Source organism: Dipodomys merriami, unplaced genomic scaffold, assembly GCF_024711535.1.
Source record: "Dipodomys merriami isolate MVZ:Mamm:240054 unplaced genomic scaffold, mDipMer1.0.p SCAF_247, whole genome shotgun sequence".
NCBI lineage: Eukaryota > Metazoa > Chordata > Mammalia > Rodentia > Heteromyidae > Dipodomys > Dipodomys merriami.
The window spans coordinates 825,772-846,653 of record NW_027203904.1 but is presented as its reverse complement, the minus strand read 5'-3'; the positions used below and the strand labels follow the sequence as shown (position 1 = coordinate 846,653).

Below are 20,882 nucleotides of genomic sequence, written 5' to 3'. Positions count from 1 at the left end.
GTGGGTTGAAAACTCAGCCCTGGCAGGAAGTCTGTGAGACTCTGAGCTTTGGCTCAAAGTGGTAGAGCTCTAGCCTTGAGGAAAAGATCTTAGGACAGTACCCACAACCCTATGAGTGCCACCCCTGAGTCTGATGACCCTCCTCCCCCACCCCGACTAACCACCCTTCTAAACTGTTAGATGTGAACTTGTGTGGTTCATGACAATTTTCTGAAGGAATGGTGATACTGATGGAAACATCCTAATTCTAATGACAGCTTGTGGGATACAGCTCTATGAAGATTCCTTCCTGGGGTGCTAGGTCCTTCATGGAGTGCTGTGTGCTGAGTCAGGGCTGCTCAGGGTGGCAGTATCAGCTCCTTAGCCTGTGCTGTGGCCCTGGCCGGTCAGTGTAGGAACCTTCTCAATAAAGTTGCTTCTTTGTTACTAACTTTGCTGCGGTGGGCTCTGTCACTCCAGAGGAATAGGTGGGTTTGCCTGACTGAGTAGGAGTCTTCCTACTACACACTGAACTTCTGTTCTGAGCTCATGGTCAGTACTCAGGCCCTGTGTTCAACCTGGAAACCTAGTCACCCAAGGCCCAACTAGGAGAGGTCAAAGGTTTCCAAACCTGATGAGCTCCACCAGCCCTACATAACAGGGAACATTGTGATTTTGCAAATGTGCTTAGATGTAGCAAGCTTCGGAAAACCTGGGGAGGCACCATTGCCAATAATGAATCATTGCATTAGGTTCAGCTCCCTAGTTGTTGTCTGCCAGAATAAATCTTGAATTAATTGTAGCCATTTGTTTCAACACTGGAACATATTCTAACAAAGACAGGATAAGTGCAGGGAACTTGGCCTGTCCCTGGAGGTGGCACAAATGAATGCTTCCTGTCAAAACAGAGCACTGGGGAGAGAGATATCTTGGGGTACAAAGAGGCCTTTTTCTACTGGTCTTCAGAGCCTGCCCACACTCATCATAACTAGTTGGCCCGGATAGAGTTGTTTGTTAGAGAGCTGTACCGGAGTGAGGCCTTTTGACTGCCTGTTCTAACAAAGAGGCAGACTTCCTCCAGCAGCATGGGGTGTGAAGAAACCCGCAGGCTACACTGGGAACAGGGAGGGGAGCCCTGGACCATGCACTGTCTTGAAAGCACCCTCTGGGCTATGAAGTCATTCTATTCAAAGCAAATTTCCTAGCTGGGTGCCTTTCTTCATAGCAACTCTGGATGTTTACCAATAGAAATACATTCACACATACACAGACACATGGAGTTACTGGCTCTTTTTTATTTATTTATTTTTTTTGGTGCAGGTCCTGAGGCTTGAACTGTGAGCTTAGACATTGTCCCTGAGCTCCTTTTGCACAAGGAAGCACATTATTGTGCCTTAAACCATGATACATCATTAAATGAAGGCATAATTTAATACCTAATAATTATTAGTAATATATTACATTTAATTTAATGATATATAGACATCTCACATTCTATAAATATATTTATATATTTAAAAATACACTGTGATATACGTATACATCTCTCTCTCACACTCTCCATGCATATATATGTATTTGCAGCAATTTATGCATCTATCTATTTATATATTGGCCACTCCTGGAGGTTAAACTTAGGTCCTGGGAACTCCCTGGCAGTGAATTTGTTTGAGGCTGCAGTGCTTACATTGATCCCTTGATGAGTTGGGCATTCAAGGCCCTGAGTTCAAATCCCAGCAGTGCCAAAGACAATAGGTGGGGTAAGAAACCAATGTTGACCTGTTCTGCTGTCTGTGAAAATATTGTTTCCTAGGTACAATATATAATACCTATGCAAATACATATATATGATGTATATTATAAATGTATATAAATATAATATTGCTAGTCCTGGGTCTAGAATTCATGCCCAAGGAAATGCTCTTGACTTTCTTTTATTCAAGGAGAGCGAGCTTCCACTTTACCCACAGCAAAATAGAGTTACCCAGGCCCTGATTTCAAATCCCAGGTATGGCAGATAAAATGTCCCAAATTCCAAGCCAGGACCTTAACTTTTGGGGGGGGGCAGGCACGGGGCTTGAACTCAGTTTGTCACAACTCTTCCTCAGCCTTGATTACCCTAGGTTGTGTTGCAGGTTTTACACCCACAGATGATCCAAGGATCCTAGCACCCAATTTCAACTCCCAGCACTGGCCAACAAACAAACAAATCAAAATGGAAGAGGAAAAACCAGAAAGTTTTACACAACAGTTTTACCTTTGTTTCTTTTGCACAGTCGACATCCTGGGTCTCACTGACTTGGCTTGAAAATTGTACATCACTTTGCATGGCTGAAGCTGGTGGGCTGTCAGTGAAGCCTGAGGTTAACCCTGACACCTGCGCCCTGAGTTCGATCCTGGGACTCCCACATACACATGGCTGAAGATACTAGGAAACTGGTTCCTATCTCTAGGAACACTAATAGAATGTTTGAAATGTGCTAATTGAATTACTAGTTAACTAGTCTTTCTAATATAAAATTGTATGCATTAAATATAGGTCATTGGTTAGTTTAATTAATATTTTATTAAATCTTCTACTGTGATTAATTAATGGAGGAATAATTTTAGACCAAATAATTAGTATCAACAGAATATATAAAAGTAAGATATAGACATCACTCTTTATATAGAGTTATACACTAGAATCTACATAAATGTCTATCTGTCTCCCTCTGCATATGTTTATAGATGCATATACATATGTAATTAAACACACACTGCATTTTACACATCTCTGCGTTTATATCTTGGCCACTCCTAGGGCCAAATTTGACCGAAAACTCCATTTGCATCAGACTGGTGTGCTAACATTGACCCATGCCCCATTCATGAAGTCGGTTTTCTAGGCCCTGAGTTCAAATCACAGAACTGCCAAAACTTAAGTAATCCTGGTGGAAGAAGCCAAATGTCCCATTTGTCTTTCTTATCAGTGAAAGTCCTGGGTCTCAGGAATGATGTATAGTACATTGGCAAATCTATGTTGTATATAATAAGATGTAAAAATGATTATGTGTGTAATCATACTCACTAAAATACATAGGAAATAAATAAAACACAAAATAAAATGAATAACCACACTAACTGCAATATGCAGTAAACATGTGTATGTAAATATGAATCCTGTATTTAAAATGAATACAAATATTATTTTTGCAAGAGCTAGGGCTTGAATTCAGTCCCAAGGAACTGGCCTGAATTTCTTGTCTACCAGCACGGTGAGCTTCCCCTTCTCCCACAGTGCTGTAGATGTACCTAGGCCCTGAGTTCAAATCCCAGGACTGGCAGAAAAAAATGGCATGAATTCCAAGCCAAGCAGCCTCATAACTTTTAAAATATTTTAATGTGTTTATTTATTTATTTATTTATTTTTTGTCAAGCATAGAGCTTGAACTCAGGGCATGGCAACTCTGCCTCAGCATCGATCACTCCAGGCTAGGGTGCAGCCACTGGAACCACAGCCAAACCTGTGTTCCCAGGGCACAAATGCTGACAGGAAAAATAAATACATAAAACAACACAGAAACAAAGAATAAAAACCTGCAACTTTCAGATGGCTGCCGGTTTTACATTTGTTTTCGTTGCAAGGTGATCTTCCTGTGTCTGAATGACATGGCTGAAAAGTGTTGGAAACCTGGCATTGCTGAAGGCTGGAGGGCTACCAGGGAAGCCATAGGCCAACACTGCAACATAGGCTCTGGGTTCAAAGCCTGGTCCTGATCCCTACAAATGGCAGGAGATCCTAATAGTCTCCTTCCTATTCATAGGAATACTGATGGAAGGTTATGAATGTCAAGGTTGAATTAGTTGTTCCTGAATGATGCTGCTATAAAATTAGAGTGATTTTAGGAAGCCGATGGATTTTCATGAATATTTTTGACACATTAAAAGAATACTATTAATTACATGGACACAATGGTTTTGGGACAGTGGTTGATTTAATTAACAATTCATTAAGGATGAAAACAATAATATAAATGACATGGAGGCATTAAAAATACCCAAATATTGGTAGGAATGTAGCCTATTTAAATGAATAATGTATAGACATCTCTGGCACTCTATAAAGATCTATATTTATTTGTGTACTACCATCTGCATGTCAATCTGTTCTTATTTTCTCAACCCTTGGGGCTCGATCTCAGGTGCTGGAAACTGCTTGTCAGCTCAATATGCCCCAGGCTGGCATACTGACACTCACCCATTCATGAATTGGGGTTTGTAGATTGTGAGTTCAGATGCCAGCACTCATAAAAATTGATTCATAGAGTAAGAAACCCTTGGTGACACAGGTTTTCCTTTGCTGTGAAAGTCCTGGATGTCAGGTGTGAAGTTCATACATAGGCAAATGTATCCTATATAATAAATGTAATAAATAGTCCATGTGTAAGAACAGTCAATAAAATAAATGGTAAATAAATGAATAAAACAAAAAAAATGAATAGCTACACTAAGCACAATATGGAGTCAATATATGTGGCTCGATCTCAGGGCCTGGGAACAACCTGGCAGCGGAATTGGCTAGAGGCTGCTGTGCTGACAGCCACACATAAATGAATTGAGCCTTCTAGGCCCTGAGTTTAGATCCCAGCACTGCCAAAAATGTAATCATGGAGTGGGAAACCGAGCATGACACATGATTTTCTTTTCTTTGAAAGTGTTCAGTGTCAGGTAGGATGTATAATTTGGATGCAAATCAATATGCTATGTAAGTAGAATGTCACAAAGTTAAAAAAAGTCATAGGTGGAAGAATTGTCACTACAATAAATGATAAACAGATTGAATTAATAATGAATCATTCTAGGATAAAACTAGATGTGGTAATTATAGGATGTGGATTAAGTTTAATTAATATTTTATTAATATTAACAGAATAAAAATTGCATAGAGACATAAATACCTAATTATTGGTAGTATCACATGATGCATAATTTAAGAATATATAGACACCTGTCTCATTCTCTAAAATATTTAATTATATGTATGGATGTATGTACATATATGATAAACAATAACAGGATATTGAGTATTAATTAATGCTTTATTAATTGTTAGCTGGGACACATCATTAAATGGAGATATAATTTAATACCTAATAATTGATAACAATATTATCTATAATGTAATAATATAGACATCTCTCTTTTGTCTATATAATATTTATATACAACAATCTATCTATTTATACCTCCTTTACTCCTGGGGCTCAGTGATTGAGTGCTCCCCTAGTAAGCATGAGCCCTGGGTTCGACTCCTCAGTGCCACTAAGCAGAAAACTTGGAAGTTCTGCTGTCTTTCAATCAATTGAGTGCTAGCCTTGAGCACAAATGGTTAGGGACAGTGTCTAAGCCCTTACTCAAGCCCCAGTATTGCCACCAAAAAAAGGTAGAATGTTCTAACTGCAATTATAGAAGGACAGGACTTCAAATACCACATCACAGAACAAGCTAGGAGTCTGGCACTGAGAGTTGCCACCTAACCTGACTTAGGCATATGTAAACAGCTGCAACCCAGCTCCACAGAAGCAGATGCTGCTGGCTTACCCCCATCATCCTGGCTGCTTGAGAGCTTTAAAACCAAGCCCTGGTAGGAAGTATGTGAGACCCTTGGAGATGTGGCTCTAAGTAGTAGAGCCTTAGCCTTGAGCAAATGTTATTAGAACAGTATCCCCATGCATTGAGTTCAAGCCCTATGGGTAGACTGCCCCCCAAAAAAACACCCCACTAAACCATTAGATGTGAACTTGTGTGATTTGTGAAATGTTCTTCAAACAATGGTGATACTGATGAAAGCAACCTAATTCTAATGACAGCTTGTGGAATAGAGCTATGTGCTGAGTCCTTCATAGGGTGCTCTGTGCTGAGTCTGGCACAGGGTGCAGTGTGCTGAGTCCTGTATTGTGTGCTGGGTGCTAAGTCTTCACAGGATGTTGTGTGCTGAGTCCTTCAAAGAGTGCCATCTGCTGTGTCCTTCACAGAGTGCATTCTTTCATATGGTCCTTGTAAGAGCTACAAAACTGAGATGATTATGCAGACAAGAATATTGAGATGCAGATATGTCCCCATAGCAGGGACAAAATTATGTATTACTGAAGAGTGGGTGAGTTGTCTACTGCAGACAATTGTTTTGTTTTGTTTTTTCTCAGTCATGAACCTTGAACTCGTGGCATAGGCACTGACACTTACCTCTTGGGCACATGGCTAGCATTCCACCATGTGGAGCCAAGGACCCCCTTGCAGTAGAGTGCCACAGTCTAGGGGTCTATAGCTGAAGTCTGTCAGCCTGCCTTCTCAGGAAGCTGAGATCTGAGGATCTGGTTTCCAAACTATGCCAGACACAAAAGGTCCCATGAGACTATTATCTTCAATTCACCACTGAGAAACCTGAAGTGGAAGCTGGATGCTTGTCACTCATGCTTGTCATCCTAGCTCCTCGGGAGGATGAGATCTGAGAATCATGGTTCAAAGCGAGCCTAGGCAAGAAAGTCCCCGAGACATTTAGCTCCAATGAACCATGAGACAACCTGAAATGGTGCTTTGCTTCAAGTGGTAGAGCACAAGACTTGAGGGACATCACCCAGACCCAGACTTCAACTCCTACAAGCAACAACAACAAAAAAGAAACAAAATAACAAACCTGAAGTAGAGGGATGGGTATGTGCCTTAGGGGTTGGGTGCTTTGCATCTATGAAACTCTGGACTTGATTTCTCAGGAACACATCACTAGAAAAAATCCTCAAGTGGCTCTGTGGCTCAAGTGGGAGAGGACTATTCTTGTACAAGGGAAATAAGGTACAGTGTTCAGGTCCTGAGTTCAAGCTCCAGGACTGGTGTATTTGTGCAAGCTTGCACACCCACACACCCACACACATACCAGAAGTAAAAGCTGTGACACAAAATGTTAAAGCATTGGGCTCCTTCACTGACCTCATGGTCAGCACCCAGGCACTGTGTTCAACCCCAAAACTTTGCCACCCAGGGATCAACTAGGAGAGGTCAAAGGTTTCAAAACCTAATGTGCTTCAGCAGTCCTAGATGACAGGAAGCATGGTGAGATCAGACATGTGATTGGATTTCTAAAGCTTCCGGAAACCTAGCAGAGGCATCATAGGCCTATCATCTCCCTCAATGAAACATTTCTTGAGGTTAAGTGCCCTAGTTGTCTGCCAGAAGGACTCCTGAATTATATTGAGCACTGTATCTGATCACCAGAATACAGTCTTACAAAGGCAAGATTAGTGCTGATAACTTGGCCTGCCAAAGGAGGTGGCACAAATGAAGGCTTCCTGTTAAAATGGAGCACTGGGGAGAGAGATAGCTTGGGGTACAAAGAGGCCTTTTTGTCCTGACCTTCAGAGCCCATCCACACTCCTCCTTACTAATTGTCCCATATGGAGTTGTTTGTTACACAGCTGTACAGGACTGAGGCCTTTTGTCTGCCTGTCCAGACCATGAGAGAGACTTCTTCCAACAGTCCTGGGAGGCAGAGAAACCCTCAGGCTGCACTGGAAACTGTGAGGGGAACCCAGGAACATGCACTGTCCTGAAAGCAGTCTCCGTGTTACGAAATCATTGTATTGAAAACCAATTTTCTAGCTTGGTGCCTTTCATCATAGCTACTCTGGAGCTTCACCTATAGGAATACATCCACACATACACAAAGACATGGAAGCAGGTCCTGGGGTTGAACTATGAGCATAGGCGTCCCTGAGTTACTTTTGCTCAAGAGTAGTGCATTAACCTGGAGCCACAGCCCCACTTCTGGGTTTTCTGTGATCTCTTAGAAATAACAGTGTCATGGACTTTCCTATGCTGGCTGGATTCAAACTCAGATTCTCTACATCTCATCCTCTGAGGAGCTGGGATTTCAGTCAGCAGCCAGTGGCACCTGCCTTTCTTTTCTTCTTCATTTTTTAATCTGGACAATCTGACTACTTAACAGCATCATTCCAGTGCTTTGAATTTATAAGTAAACTACCCAATGTTCTTTATAGGTGCTTTCTCTGAGAAGGAATTTCTCTCCTCATCTTTTCCTCTGGTCACAGGTTTGAAGCCAAAAGTGAGAAATGAGTGTCACATGATTTTGGCAGCAAATGTCCACAGGACATGCCAGTTCAGTCACTTAGCATTGAGCTGCAGTGAATTTACTGTCTCAGGATGAGAGGACCAAAAGCTGGAGCGTTCATCATACTGTCTGCATTGCTCCTTAGGCTTATAAAATTATCTATAATTATGAGTGTTTTGTGTCTCCAACTTAAGTATCTAGAACACACTAGAAGCATCATCATGTTTCCCTTTTGTTCTAGTACCTCTCAAGATTTAGACTAAGGGTTTGTGTGGAGCAGATCCTCGGCGAATCCCTGTGGAAAGTCACTTGAAGTCTCCTCAGGAGATCTCTGTTCAAAGCCAGCCCAAGCAGGAAAGTCTGCGAGACTCTTATTTCAATAAACCACCAGAATACCAGAAGTGAATCAGAGGCCCAGAGGGTAGAGCTCCAGCTTTGAGAAAGAAAGCCGAACAGGAGATACAAGCCAGACCAGGCGGGAAAGCCTGGCAGGCGCTTATGTCCAATTAACAACCATATGGTTGGAAGTGGAGCTGTGGCAGTGGTAGAGTCTCAGCCTTGAGCAAAACGGCTGAGGAACACGTAGGGCCCTGAGTTTAAGCACGGGATGGCCACCATAAAAACTCAAAAAGAGAAGGCCAAGTTTATGTATGATTGTCCTACCTACTTATGTGTGTATATTACCTCCCTGAGTGCAAACAGATTGTATGCAATGCTTCTCCTTTTATGTACAGATTTATTTTTCAGATAGGCTTGTTGCACATACTGCATCATTCTTTTTTTTTCAGGCCCGTGGCTTTTCTCTTCCAGAGTTCCAGGCCTGGTTCCTTATATGGTGCACACTTAAGATCTCAGCAGCCTTTTTTACATTTTATTATGAGGCCAAGGCAGGAGCAGTCACAAATCAGGTAGGAGAAGGGAAGATCAGGGTTTTTGAAATAACTGGTATTCAGAAAATTAAACTTGGGGGATGTAAAATGGTAGCATACTTAGGTAGAAACTACCATTAAGAAAAAGATGAGAGGACTGGGATTGTGGATTAGTGAGAGAGGGCTTGCCTAGCATGCAAGAAGCCCTGAGTTTGATCCCTCTGTAGCACATGCACAGAAAAAGCCAGAATTGGTGCTGTGGCTCAAGTAGTAGAGTGCTAGAGACAGTGCCCAGGCCTTGAGTTCAACTCAAGTACAAGTAACTTCTCATCACCAAAGGAAACCCAGGAAGCTCTTGAACATCTGCCTTTCAGAAGTGGAATTCAGATTGTCATAGACATTCCTGCCCTGGCTGGCTTCACCATGTAATCCTCAGACCTCAGCCTCCTGAGCTAGGGGATGGGCCTTAGCTACTGGTGCTCTGCTAGGCCAGAAGTGTAATGACATTGACAATACAAGTCAACTGCTTATCACAAAGGCTTGGGGAACATATTAAGCCTTTCAACAATGGACCTTTCCGAACCCTGTAGGACACAAGGTTATAATTCTAGAGTCTGAGAGGCTGGGCATATGGATCTGCTAAACTTGAACCTTGAGCTCTAACTCCAATTCTGGTGTATATCAGCTTTCATTTTTTCAGAGAATGTTCTCCTAATTAGCAAATAGGAAAAGTACTTTGATTAACCTTCACTTTTTCCCATTGTGTGTCTCGAACTCAAGCTTGGGCACTGTCCCTGAGCTCTTCCTCTCAAGGCGAACAAGCTACCACTTGAGCCACAGTGCCACATGGGGTCTTTTGGTGGCTCATTGGTAATAAGAATCTAACAGGCTTTCCTTGCCTAGGCTGTCTTTGAACTGTGGTCTTCGGATCTCAGCCTCCTGAGAAGAACGGTCCCAGGTGTGAGCCATTGGAATCGGGCCTATTGTTTTTGCCAGTGCTGGGGCTTGAACTTAGGGCCTGGGTACTGTCTCCGTGCTTCTTTTTCTCAAGGCTAGTGCTCTACCACTTGAGCACTCCACAGCTTCTGGCTTTTTCTGAGTATGTGGCACTGAGGATTCAACCCTGGCATTCACGCATGCTGAGCGAGCTCTCTACCAGTAAGCCACATTCCCAGTCCCACCCTTACAATATTATCCCTCAACTTGCCTATCCTCAAGGAAAGACTTCTGAGTATAAATCATCTAAAAAATCCGTGTAGGAAGTTGTTAAAGATAAACAAGACACAGCTCATATTTGGGAGTGACTCCAAACATGTGAAGGCTGTGACAAATGCCTCCATTTAATTATGTATCACGTTTCAACACTTAATAAAGTATTATTGAAAAATGAGTCAATGTCCTAAATTGATGTGTATAATTTTATAATAGATGTGCAAAATGTAATAAATATTATGTGTATAATGATACTAATACAATAATAAAAATCATAGTTTGTAATAAACATACACATGTAATACGTCACATATATTACACATGTACATAAATATTATTTTCCATTATAGGGACTTAATTCAGGCCCTGGGAACTCTACCCTGAATTTCTTTTCCTCAAGGACAGTGAGCTTCCCCTTCACCTACGATGCAAAAGAGTTACCCGGATGGTGAGATCAAATCCCAGCAGTGGCAGAAATACTAGCCCCAGTTCCAAGACAGTCAGTTAATTATTTTTAATGGAAGGAGTTATTTTTATTCAATTTCATACTGAACATTTTAAAAACTGCAGTGTATAATTTGTACAGCTATTCAGACATCCTTCCCTTACCTGCAAAGTGCTTCTCTGAGCTCTAAATTGTTTCCTTTTTTGTATATTTTTTGTTGTAAAAATGTGGTATAGAGGGGTTACAGTTACATGAGCAAAGTAATGAGTACATTTACTATTGAGCATTGTTGCCTCCTCCTTTGTTTTCCCCTTGCCTTCCCTTCCCTCCCAGCTCCACAGCTATCCCCCTCCCCCCAGCTGAGGTCAGTGACTTAATTTTTTGTTTTTGTCTTGGCACAGGATTTGAACTCAAGTAGTAGAAACTCTGCACCTTCCCTCACATTGCTACAGATATACCAAGATCCTGAGTTCAAATCCCAGGCTAGGAAAGAAAACTGGCAGAAATTCCAAACCAGGGGGATTTTTTTCAATTTAGTTCAACAATTAATTAATTTTTTTATTTATTCTTTTTTATTTTGCCAACCATGGAGCTTGAAATCAGGCCATGGCAAGTCTACCTCAGCTTCGATTGCCTTAGACTAGGCTGCAGCCTCTCACCCATAGTCAATCTTGGGATCTTAGACCCTGAGAGCTTGCAGGAAGAAAAAAAAAAGTGGGACAGCACAAAAAGTGTCCAGCTGCAGAGGACTGGTGGTTTTACGTTATTTTTTTCTTTGCAGGTTGATCATACTGAGTCTGAATGACACGGCTGCAAAGTGGAACTGAACTGCCATTCCTGAAGGCTGGTGGGCCATCAGGGAAGCCATAGGCGAAACCTGCCAACATAGGCACTGGGTTAAAAATCTAAGTCCTGACACCTACCAATGGCAGGACATCACAATAGACTCATTCCTATGCATAGAAATACTGATTGAAAGAGTAGTTCGTGCATCAGTCAAATCTAAAAGTGGATGTAATAATCCTAGTATGCTGATTGATTTTAATTGATAGTTTATTAAGCATGAAAAGAATAATATTACTTCAAAGGCAGTATAATAAATACCTAAGAGTTGGTAGGAATGTAGTAGGCATCATTCAGTCAGATAGATGGCTCTGGCACTCTACCAATATGTATTAATTGTATACCACTCAGATCATGACAGCTCTGTCTCTTCTTCCATCACACTAGCCTGGGGTGCAGCCTCCAGAACCAAAGCCGATCCTGGAATCCTAAGACCTGATGTCTGACAGGAAAACAAAATGAAAATGACATTAAAACAAGCATCAAGCTGAACATGGTAGGCGGTTTCTTGGCTTTGGTTCCTTGCATGGTGACCATCCTAGGTCTGAATGACATGGATACCACGCACAGGTGACCTGTCATTGCTGAAGGCTGGCGGACTGTCAGGAAAGCTATAGGCCAACCTCACAACATAGTCCCTGAGTTCAAATCCTGGTCCTGTCACCTACCAATGGCAGGAGATCCTAAGAGACTCCTCCCTGTGCATAGAAATTCCAATGGAATGGTATGCAACTCATGATTGAATAGTTCATGCAGCGGTCTGGACTCAAATTAGATGAAATAATCCTAGGACGCTGATTGAACTCAATTAATGGTTACTTAGGCATGAAAAGAATAATATTCCTTCAATGGAGGCATAATAACTACCTAAGACTTGGTAGGAACGTAGCAGATGTCATTGAATACTATATACACAGCTCTGGCACTCTGTACTAATATGTATTTATTGGTGTAGTACCACCTGTCTATCCATGTATAGCTATTTTGTTCGATCTCAGAGCCTGCCAAAAATGTCATACTGGAGTAAGAAGCCAAGTGTGACACCTGTTTTTCTTTTCTGTGAGAGTGCGGGATGTCAGGCATGATGGAGAACAAGTCAACAAATCTAAATGCTATGTGATAGGGTGTAAACAATGTAATACAAAGTTAGGTGTCATCATAGTCAATAAAATAAATGGTAAATAAATGAATAAACCAAAAAGTAAAATGAATGACCACACCAAACATAATATAGACTGAACACCTGTCTCGAAGTTCAATCCTATCTTTAAAATACATGTAAGGACTACGTTTTCCAGGGTTGGGGCCTGAATTCAGGCCTAGGGAAGAGGCCTGACTTTCTGATCTTCAAGTACAGAGACCTTCCCCTTCCCCCAGAGTGCAACAGAGTTACCCAGACCCTGAGTTCAAATCGCAGGCCTTGCAGACAAAAAATAGCATACATTCCAAGCCAGGGAGCTTCATTAGCATTTCTCATATTTTTTAAAGTTCACTTGGCCTTTATTTGATATATTTTGATTTTATAACAAGAGAGTTTTTCAAAAAGGGGTTTAAACGTTTACATTTCAGCATAGCACATTGGTGTTTCCATTTTGACCATCTGCCATGAAAAGTGAGAATTAAAATCAGTACATCCTTCCTCCCTAGAGGGACAGTTCATGTTAATTCTATTTAGAGTTATTTCTGTAACTATAAACTCTCTGCAATTGTATCGTGTGTGTTTTCCTCAGTGCCTACCACAAAATACACTAGAGGAGTCCTCATACCACAAAAGGTTGGGTTTCTGAATAAAAACTCACTTCTGTGAGGACAGTAGGTACTTGTAAGCATTATGGGAATAAAGTGAATTTTAAAATGAGAAACTGAAACATTGGGACTGGAATGTAGCTCAGTAGTGGAGTACTTGCTTAAAGAGCATAAGACCCTGGAAGAAAACGAAGACAAGTTTCCTAAAGCTCAGAAGGTTAGAATTTTATGATCTGTATGAACAAATTTCCTTCTTTCTTTCTTTCTTTCCTTCTTTCTTTCTTTCTTTCTTTCTTTCTTTCTTTCTTTCTTTCTTTCTTTCTTTCTTTCTTTCTTTCTTTTTTTTTGATGGTGGGGCTTGAACGCTGGGCTTGGCTGCCCACCTTCAGCTCTTCACTCTTCAACTCATGGCAAGTGCTCTACAGCTTGAGCCATAGTGCCATTTCCAGTTTGTTGGAGATAAGCCACAGTGCCGTTTCCGGTTTATTAGAGGTAAGAGTCTCATGGACTTTCCTTTCCAGGCTGGCTTTGAACCGCCATCCTCAGATCTCAGCCTCCTGAGTAGCTAGGATTGTAGGAATGAGCAACCAACACCCAGCGCAGGAACAAATTTATCAAAGATTGATTCTGAGGAATGAAACTTGAACAAATTTATCAAAGATTGATTCTGAGGAATGAAACTTGGAATACACTTTTAATATAAATAATTTATAATGTCATCCTTAAGGCACTAATTCAGAAGTATTTATTCATTGGCTAGTTTCTTAGTTTATTTAAATATATATATATATATTTAATATATCTACATGTATATTATTAAAACATAGCTTTGAAGTGTACATAAAAGCATGTGTGCTCATGTAAAGTTATACAACTGCTTGATTTTTTTATTTTCAGTTTGTTGGTGCCATAAATTAGGTGGGATGTGTGTACTGTTGTTTTGTTCTCTGTTTTTGGAGGATTTCTCTCTGCTTTCTTCCCCTACTCCCCTCTCTCTGCACTTGAATGCAGCTTGCTCTTTCTTGGCTTGATTGTTCATAGCTGATTTTCTACCACTTCAGCCATACCTGTAGCCTGGCTTTTTGCCAGTTAATTGGAGATGTCGTCTCTCAGGCTTTTCTGCCTAGATTGGCTTTGAAACTTCATCTTCCAGTTCTCACCTCTTGAGTAGCTGGGATTACAGATGTGAGCCACTGGGTTGCTTAGGGATGAATTCGACTTTGGTGGGTGTATTCTTTCTGTTTTTCTAAGCATGGGATCATCTACTATAGAATTTCTGTGAATGTCCTGGGTCTGAAGTAAGATATATAATACATATGCTAATCTGTATAGTTCTCCTAAGATGTAATCCATTTAATACAAGTTATAAGTGTAATAATAGTTAATATAAATAATGAATGAATGAATAGTGCAAAAAATAAAATAAATAAACAGTAAAATAATATGCGGTAAACATAAGTATGTAGATATTACTCATTATTTCAAATGTGGATGAATATTACTTTAACAGGGCTGGGGATTGAATTCAGGCCTAGGGAACAGGCCTGAATTGCTTGTCTTCAAAGACGGTGAGTTTCCCCATCCTCCATATTGCATTAGAGTTACCCAGACTCTGAGTTCAAATCCCAGGCCTGACAGGAAAAAAAAAAAAGGCACGAATGTCAAGCTGGTGAGCTTCATTAGTATTTTTACAATTTTTTTTTCGTGGGGCTTGAGCTCTGGCCTTGGGCTCTGTCCTTGCGCTCTTCAGCTGAAGGCGAGTGCAGTACCGCTTGAGCCACAGCACCACTTCTGGTTTTCCAATACTTTATTGGAGATAAAAATCTCATGGGCTTTACAGCCTGGGTTGCATTGAACCACAATCCTCAGCCTCTTGAGTAGCTAGGATTACAGGTGTGAACCACCAGCGCCCGGCTATTTTTAATATTTTAATATTTTTTGATTGATTGATTGCCAATCACTGTACTTGAACTGAGGTTGTGGCAACACTGCCTGAGATTCCATCACCCTAGGCTGGGATGGTGCAGCCTCTGGACCCACAGCCGATCAGGGGATGGTACGCCTCGGGGACTGACAAGAAAACAAATTGAAAACAGCACCGAAAAAAACGCCATCTGTGGATGGTCGGCGGTTTCTTGGTTTTCCTTCCTTGCATGGTGACCAATCCGGGTCCAAATGACACGGCTGCAACCTGTAGGTCACTTGGCACTGCTGAATGCTTTCAGGTTGTCAGTGAAGCCATACGCCAACCTGAACACCTAGGTCCTTAGTTTGAATCCCGTTCATGCCACTTACAAAGGGCTGGGGAGCCTAAGAAACTATTGCCTATCCATAGGAGCACCAGAAGAATGTGAACAGTGTCACGGTTGGATGAGTAGTTCATCAATCAGTCTAGGAGAAAATTACACCCAATAATCACAGGACACAGACTGATTTTAATTCATAGTTTATTATGCACTAAAAGAATACTATTGATTAAATGGAGTCCTCACTAAAGACCTGAGAATCTGTAGGAGCGTAGTATGTGTCATTGAACACTAAATAGACATTTCTGGCAGTATGTAAATGTCTAAATTTATATTTATTTGTATACCATCATCTGCATAGAACATTTTTGCTAATTTGGCCAAATCTGAAACTTGTTCCCAGGTCTTGGGATCCACTTGGCACCTACATGGGCTAGATGCTGCCGTGCTGACACTCACCCCTTCATGAATTGGGCCTACTAGTCCCTCAGTCAAGGTCCCATCATTTCCAAATCTTCTTCCTGGAGTAAGATTCCATGTGTGACAACTGTTTTCCTTTTCTGTGCAAGTGTTGAGTGTCAGGTATGATGTACATATTATCTCTGCAAAGCTATATGCTATGGAATAGATTGGAACAAATGTAATAAATGTTATAGGTGTACTCACAGTCCATAAAATAAATGCTAAATCAATCAATGAATCAATAATAATAAAATATAATGAATCACTCCAACAAACATGATTTAAAATGAATATAGAGATATAACTCCAATATTTTAAATGTCTATAAATGTTATGTTTTTCAGTACTGGTACTTGAATTCAGGCCTAGGGAAGAGTTGAGAAGTTCAAGCATGATTTGCATAGGAAATGATCTTAATTAAGACTGCATGAAGTGTGACAATAATAATTACATTTAGGAAATCGAGGCAGTGGGAAAGATCCAAGAATCGGTAGTCACATGGAAGATAGGATTCCAACACAGCTCACCACATCTCCAACTCTCTACAAACAGGCCTTTATTAGCATATTAATTTTAGCTTAAGAATGGGTGAATATGGTTCTCCACCCCCACCACAGGGCTAGATCTCAGGTCCTGGGTATGGTCTAGCTCCTTAGTGGCTCACAAGCTGGTGTGCTCATGTGGACCCATTTGGCAGTTGGTTCTGCTAGGCCCTGAGTTCAAGTTCCAGCACTGCCAAAAGGTTCATCCTGATGTGAGATGCCAAACCTTGTAGATGTTTTCCTATCCTGTGCAAGTCCTGGGTCATAGCTAGGATCTAGAAAGCATAGGCAGCTCTATACCCATGGGAAAAGGTTGTCATCCATGTGAGTACAGTTATATATGTCATCCTATACTCAGTAAAATACACAATACATAGATGAATTAGACACAAAATAAAAAGATTAACTACACTGAAAACAAGGTGCATACCACACCCGTATGTAGAGATCCTAGGTTTAAAGGAGGTGGGCTTGTCCAGTGCTGGGGCTTCAAGTCAGGCCCAGTACCAGGACTAACCTTTTAGTCTTCAAGGACGGTGAGCTTCACCTTCCCCCACAGTGCAACAGAGTTACCCAAACCTGAGTTAAAATCCCAGCTCTCACTGTAAAATGGCACAAATTCTGAGCTAGGTTTCTTCCTTCATAGTTTTTTCTTTTTTCTTTTTTCTTTTACCAGATCTGGGGCTTGAACTCAAGTCGTGGCAACTCTGCCTTAGCTCTGATCATCCTAGGCTGCAGCCTCTGGACCCACATCAAGTCCTAGAACCCTTGGACTCTGGGGTTTGCTGGGGAAAAAAAAACCTTCGAGGGGAAAAAAAGCAGAGGAAATTCTACCTGGCTCTTTTATGTTTATTTTCCTTTGCATGGTGACCATTCTGGGTCCAAACATGGCTGCCTGCAGAGTGAAGTTGACCTGGCATGGCTGAAGGCCTGCTGATTTTTGGGGGAGCCACAGGCTTACCAGACAGTGAAGGCCCTGAGGACGAATCCCAGTCAGCCCTGTGACGATGAGGGAATGGCTAGAGATCCTAGGACACTTGTTTCCAGACCTTGGAAGAGTCGTGGAATGCAATCAATCTCATCCTTGAATGAGTAGTTCTTGCTTGATATGAGTAGAAAATCATAGGCAAGACTCATGGGGTATCGATTATTTTTAATGAAGAGTTGATGAAACATGACCATAATCATCACAGTCATGAAATGGAGGCATAGGGGCAGATCCAAGAATCGTTAGTCACAAGGTAGTTTGGATTCCATCACTGGTCGCCATCACTGCGGGGCTCAATCTCAGGTCCTGGGAATGGCCTAGCTTCTTAGTGGCTCACATGCTGGTGTGCTTACCTGTTGGGTCTTGGTCCATCCCACAAAAGACGGACGGAGTCCGAGGAAAGGTAAGTGTGGCGCTCACCGGTTCCCTAGCCTCCCTCAGCCCAGGAGACAATCAGACACAGCAGGGAGCCAAATCCAGCAGGTAGAAAAACTCGTTTATTAACAGAGAGCAGCCCCTTTTAAAGACAAAAAGGGTGGGTGGTATGGTAAGGGAGGAAGAGGAACCAATCACTGTCAAGGTCACACCCTATCATTCACCTGAGCCTTCATGGGCTGGTTAGGCACTGATCGGCAGGTCAATTGGGGTCTGCCCACTCTACTCTCTCCCAGAGCCATCTTGGCTGGCCATGTGCTCTACAGTAAATTAGGCTCTGCCCACTCAACCCCCTCCCAGCGCCATCTTTGCTGCCCATGTGTTCCACAGATTCCCCCCCCTTTTTTTTTTTTAATGGCTGACCCACCTAGCACAGTAATAAACATCAGTCCCACCACAGTTAGAAATGTCCAAAGCAGTTCAATTAATACCTGGGCACCTGGTGTCGTTTAAGTAAGCCAGTTCCTTGTACATGTCTTTAAGCTAGCACAGGAGTCCAGATGACCTTTGAGCTTTACTGTCAGCTCCCAATTGCTCCCAACATCATCTCCCCCTGTCTTTGCTTAAAGAAGTGAACCCGCCTGTCTTAGGTTGGGTGGATCGCCTTGTCTGCCTTGCCCATCATTGGGAACTTCTTCAGAGCGAAGCTGAAGGCCCTGTCTTAGGTTGGTCAGACTGACACCCCCTCTTACCCGTCTCTGGCTGCGATTCCTCTGGGGGGGGGAATTCATTCATTTGGAGCTTGTTAACTGGCTGGCTAAGCTCATAAGAGTTTTGCAGTGCACGTATGCCACGCCGACCCCAGTAGAGTCTGCTTAGCATGGGAAACCATCTATCAGACCATGATAGGGGCCTCGAGACCTATCTCTGAGTTTTGGGACTTCACCGAAGTCTACCTCAGAGAATGGGGCTTTACAGAAACCTATCTCCAAGTTTTGGGACTTCACCGAAGTCTACCTCGGAGAATAGGGCTTCTAAGAGGCCTACTCCTGGGAAAAGGCTGGAAAACCCCCTGGGAAAAGATGTGTTTCTGTCTTTCTTCTCCTCATAAGAGTGCCTATCAATCTTTTACTGTTTCTGCTGTTCATTGTACTTACTCATTGTCAACGTTCCCTTATTCAAAGCTCTTTCTTAAGAGTGTTGACGACTCCAATATCTGATGAGTGTCTTAAAAATATGACTAACTCACCAGAGTTAAGTGCTACCCTGAAACCCCTCTTATGGAGGCTAGTAGACAAGTTATAAGCAAATATAAAAGTATTGGGGGTTTCACAAAGTCACTCCAGCAGAAGGAATTGTAAGAAATTTACAAGAAGCTGTAGGCGCGGCTAGAACAGAAGGAATGTATGGCAGTTGCTGAGATAACTACTTAGGAGAACGAACTTCCTGGTACTCTCATTTACTAAGAGACTTGCTAGATCTAGGCCTCCGTAACCTTATAATTAAGGCCTCTATAGAAATAAGGTAATGGTGAGATGGTGACAAACGTCGAAACCCATTATATTTCTTAGAGATAAGCCAGAAACAAGTGACTTTCAGGCGACCAGCTGGTGACCACCTAAGAATGAAGCCCTGCAGCAAGATTGTGTAAACTTTTGCCCTTTCAGGCGACCAGCTGGTGACCATCCAAGAACGAAGCCTTGCAGCAAGATTGTGTAACCTTTTGCCCCTTTTTCTTATGAAGACTTCTGTTATAAAAGTTTGTTATCCTCTGCATTAAATTGCACTCAGCACTCAGCACTCAGCATCCACTCCTAATGTGTGTGAGTTGTCTGTTTGCCATCTCCCCATCCTATTCCAGGTTCCTCCCCTAGGTATCCTCCGTCGTCCCGACAGAACCCGGTCCGCGGCACACGTATAATGCAAGGAAGGCATAGAAAAACCATCAGCAAAAGCATTCCCAGGCCAGGAAATGTCACTACTAGTCCTTTAACCTTAGTGAAGGATGGGATAGCAGTCTTTGCCACTTCAGAGTCCAGAGGTGGGGATTGTTCTAATCCAGCTATTTGCCTGTGGGGTTGGACAAAATCTAAGCTGGAAGCATAACAAAAGGTGGTTGTTTAACAATTAAGTATGGATTCAATGCTGCTATACAAGCAATTAGTAAAAGAACAATTAAAGCAGGTAACATTAAAATAATTAACTCCTACAAAAATATTAAGCAGTCCATAGGGTAGTGATCAAAATGAAGGTCAGGCCACCAGGTCGAAAGGACAGCTTCTCTTGTGGTGCTCCTGATGATTTCTGCATTGCCAGCATTGACCACTGCCCAGGTCACTTGTCGAGGTTGAGGCAGATTCCATACGGCCGTTCACAGGAGCAGGAGAGTCAGGACAGCCAACAGCTGGAGTGTCAGGACAGCTGGAGTATCGCCATCTGCTGGTTGCCCTTGGGGATGGTTAATAATTGTCTTTTTGGCTTTTATCTTTAAAACATAAGCCTCGGCCATGGCCATTTTTTTTTCCTTGTTGGTTAGCTTATTCTTGGGCATCCTCCTGTATAGAGGAAATGGGTAAAAACTTAGGTTCCTGGCAGGGATCCAAATGGGAGTGTACTCCCCTATGGGAAAAACGCATCCAAATCCCCTGCTCATAGTAACTAGGGGGTCAGGTCCTCTCCATTGTTGTGTCAGGGGGTCCTTCCACCTGACTTTCACTTGGGGCTTAGGGTTTAGTTGTCCCCAGTGCTTTTGAAATCTAGATTCAGTTGCCCCTTTTGACAAATTTAAAAACAAAGCTATCTGTAACTGTATATGGGGGCTAACTCCCCCTTTTTTGTTTTAATAATTGCTCTTTAAGACATTGATGATTTCTTTTTATAATTGCTTGGCCTTGGGGATTATAGGTAATTCCTGTAGTATGATTAATATGCCATTTGTCAAAAAAACTCTGACATTGCTTTGCTAACAAAAGAGGGTCTATTATCGGTTTTAACTTGTGCTGGTAGACCCAAGGTGGCAAAGCATTGAAGAAAATGTGCTTGTGAATGTTTAGTTCTTTCTCCTGTATGTG

At 42.0% G+C, this 20,882-nt stretch overlaps 1 pseudogene; it reads right to left on the bottom strand.

The window, feature by feature from the left end:
- Positions 1–967: 967 nt before the first annotated feature.
- The window catches only part of LOC138836029 (chromodomain Y-like protein), a 70,120-nt pseudogene continuing 50,205 nt past the window's right edge, over positions 968–20,882 (bottom strand).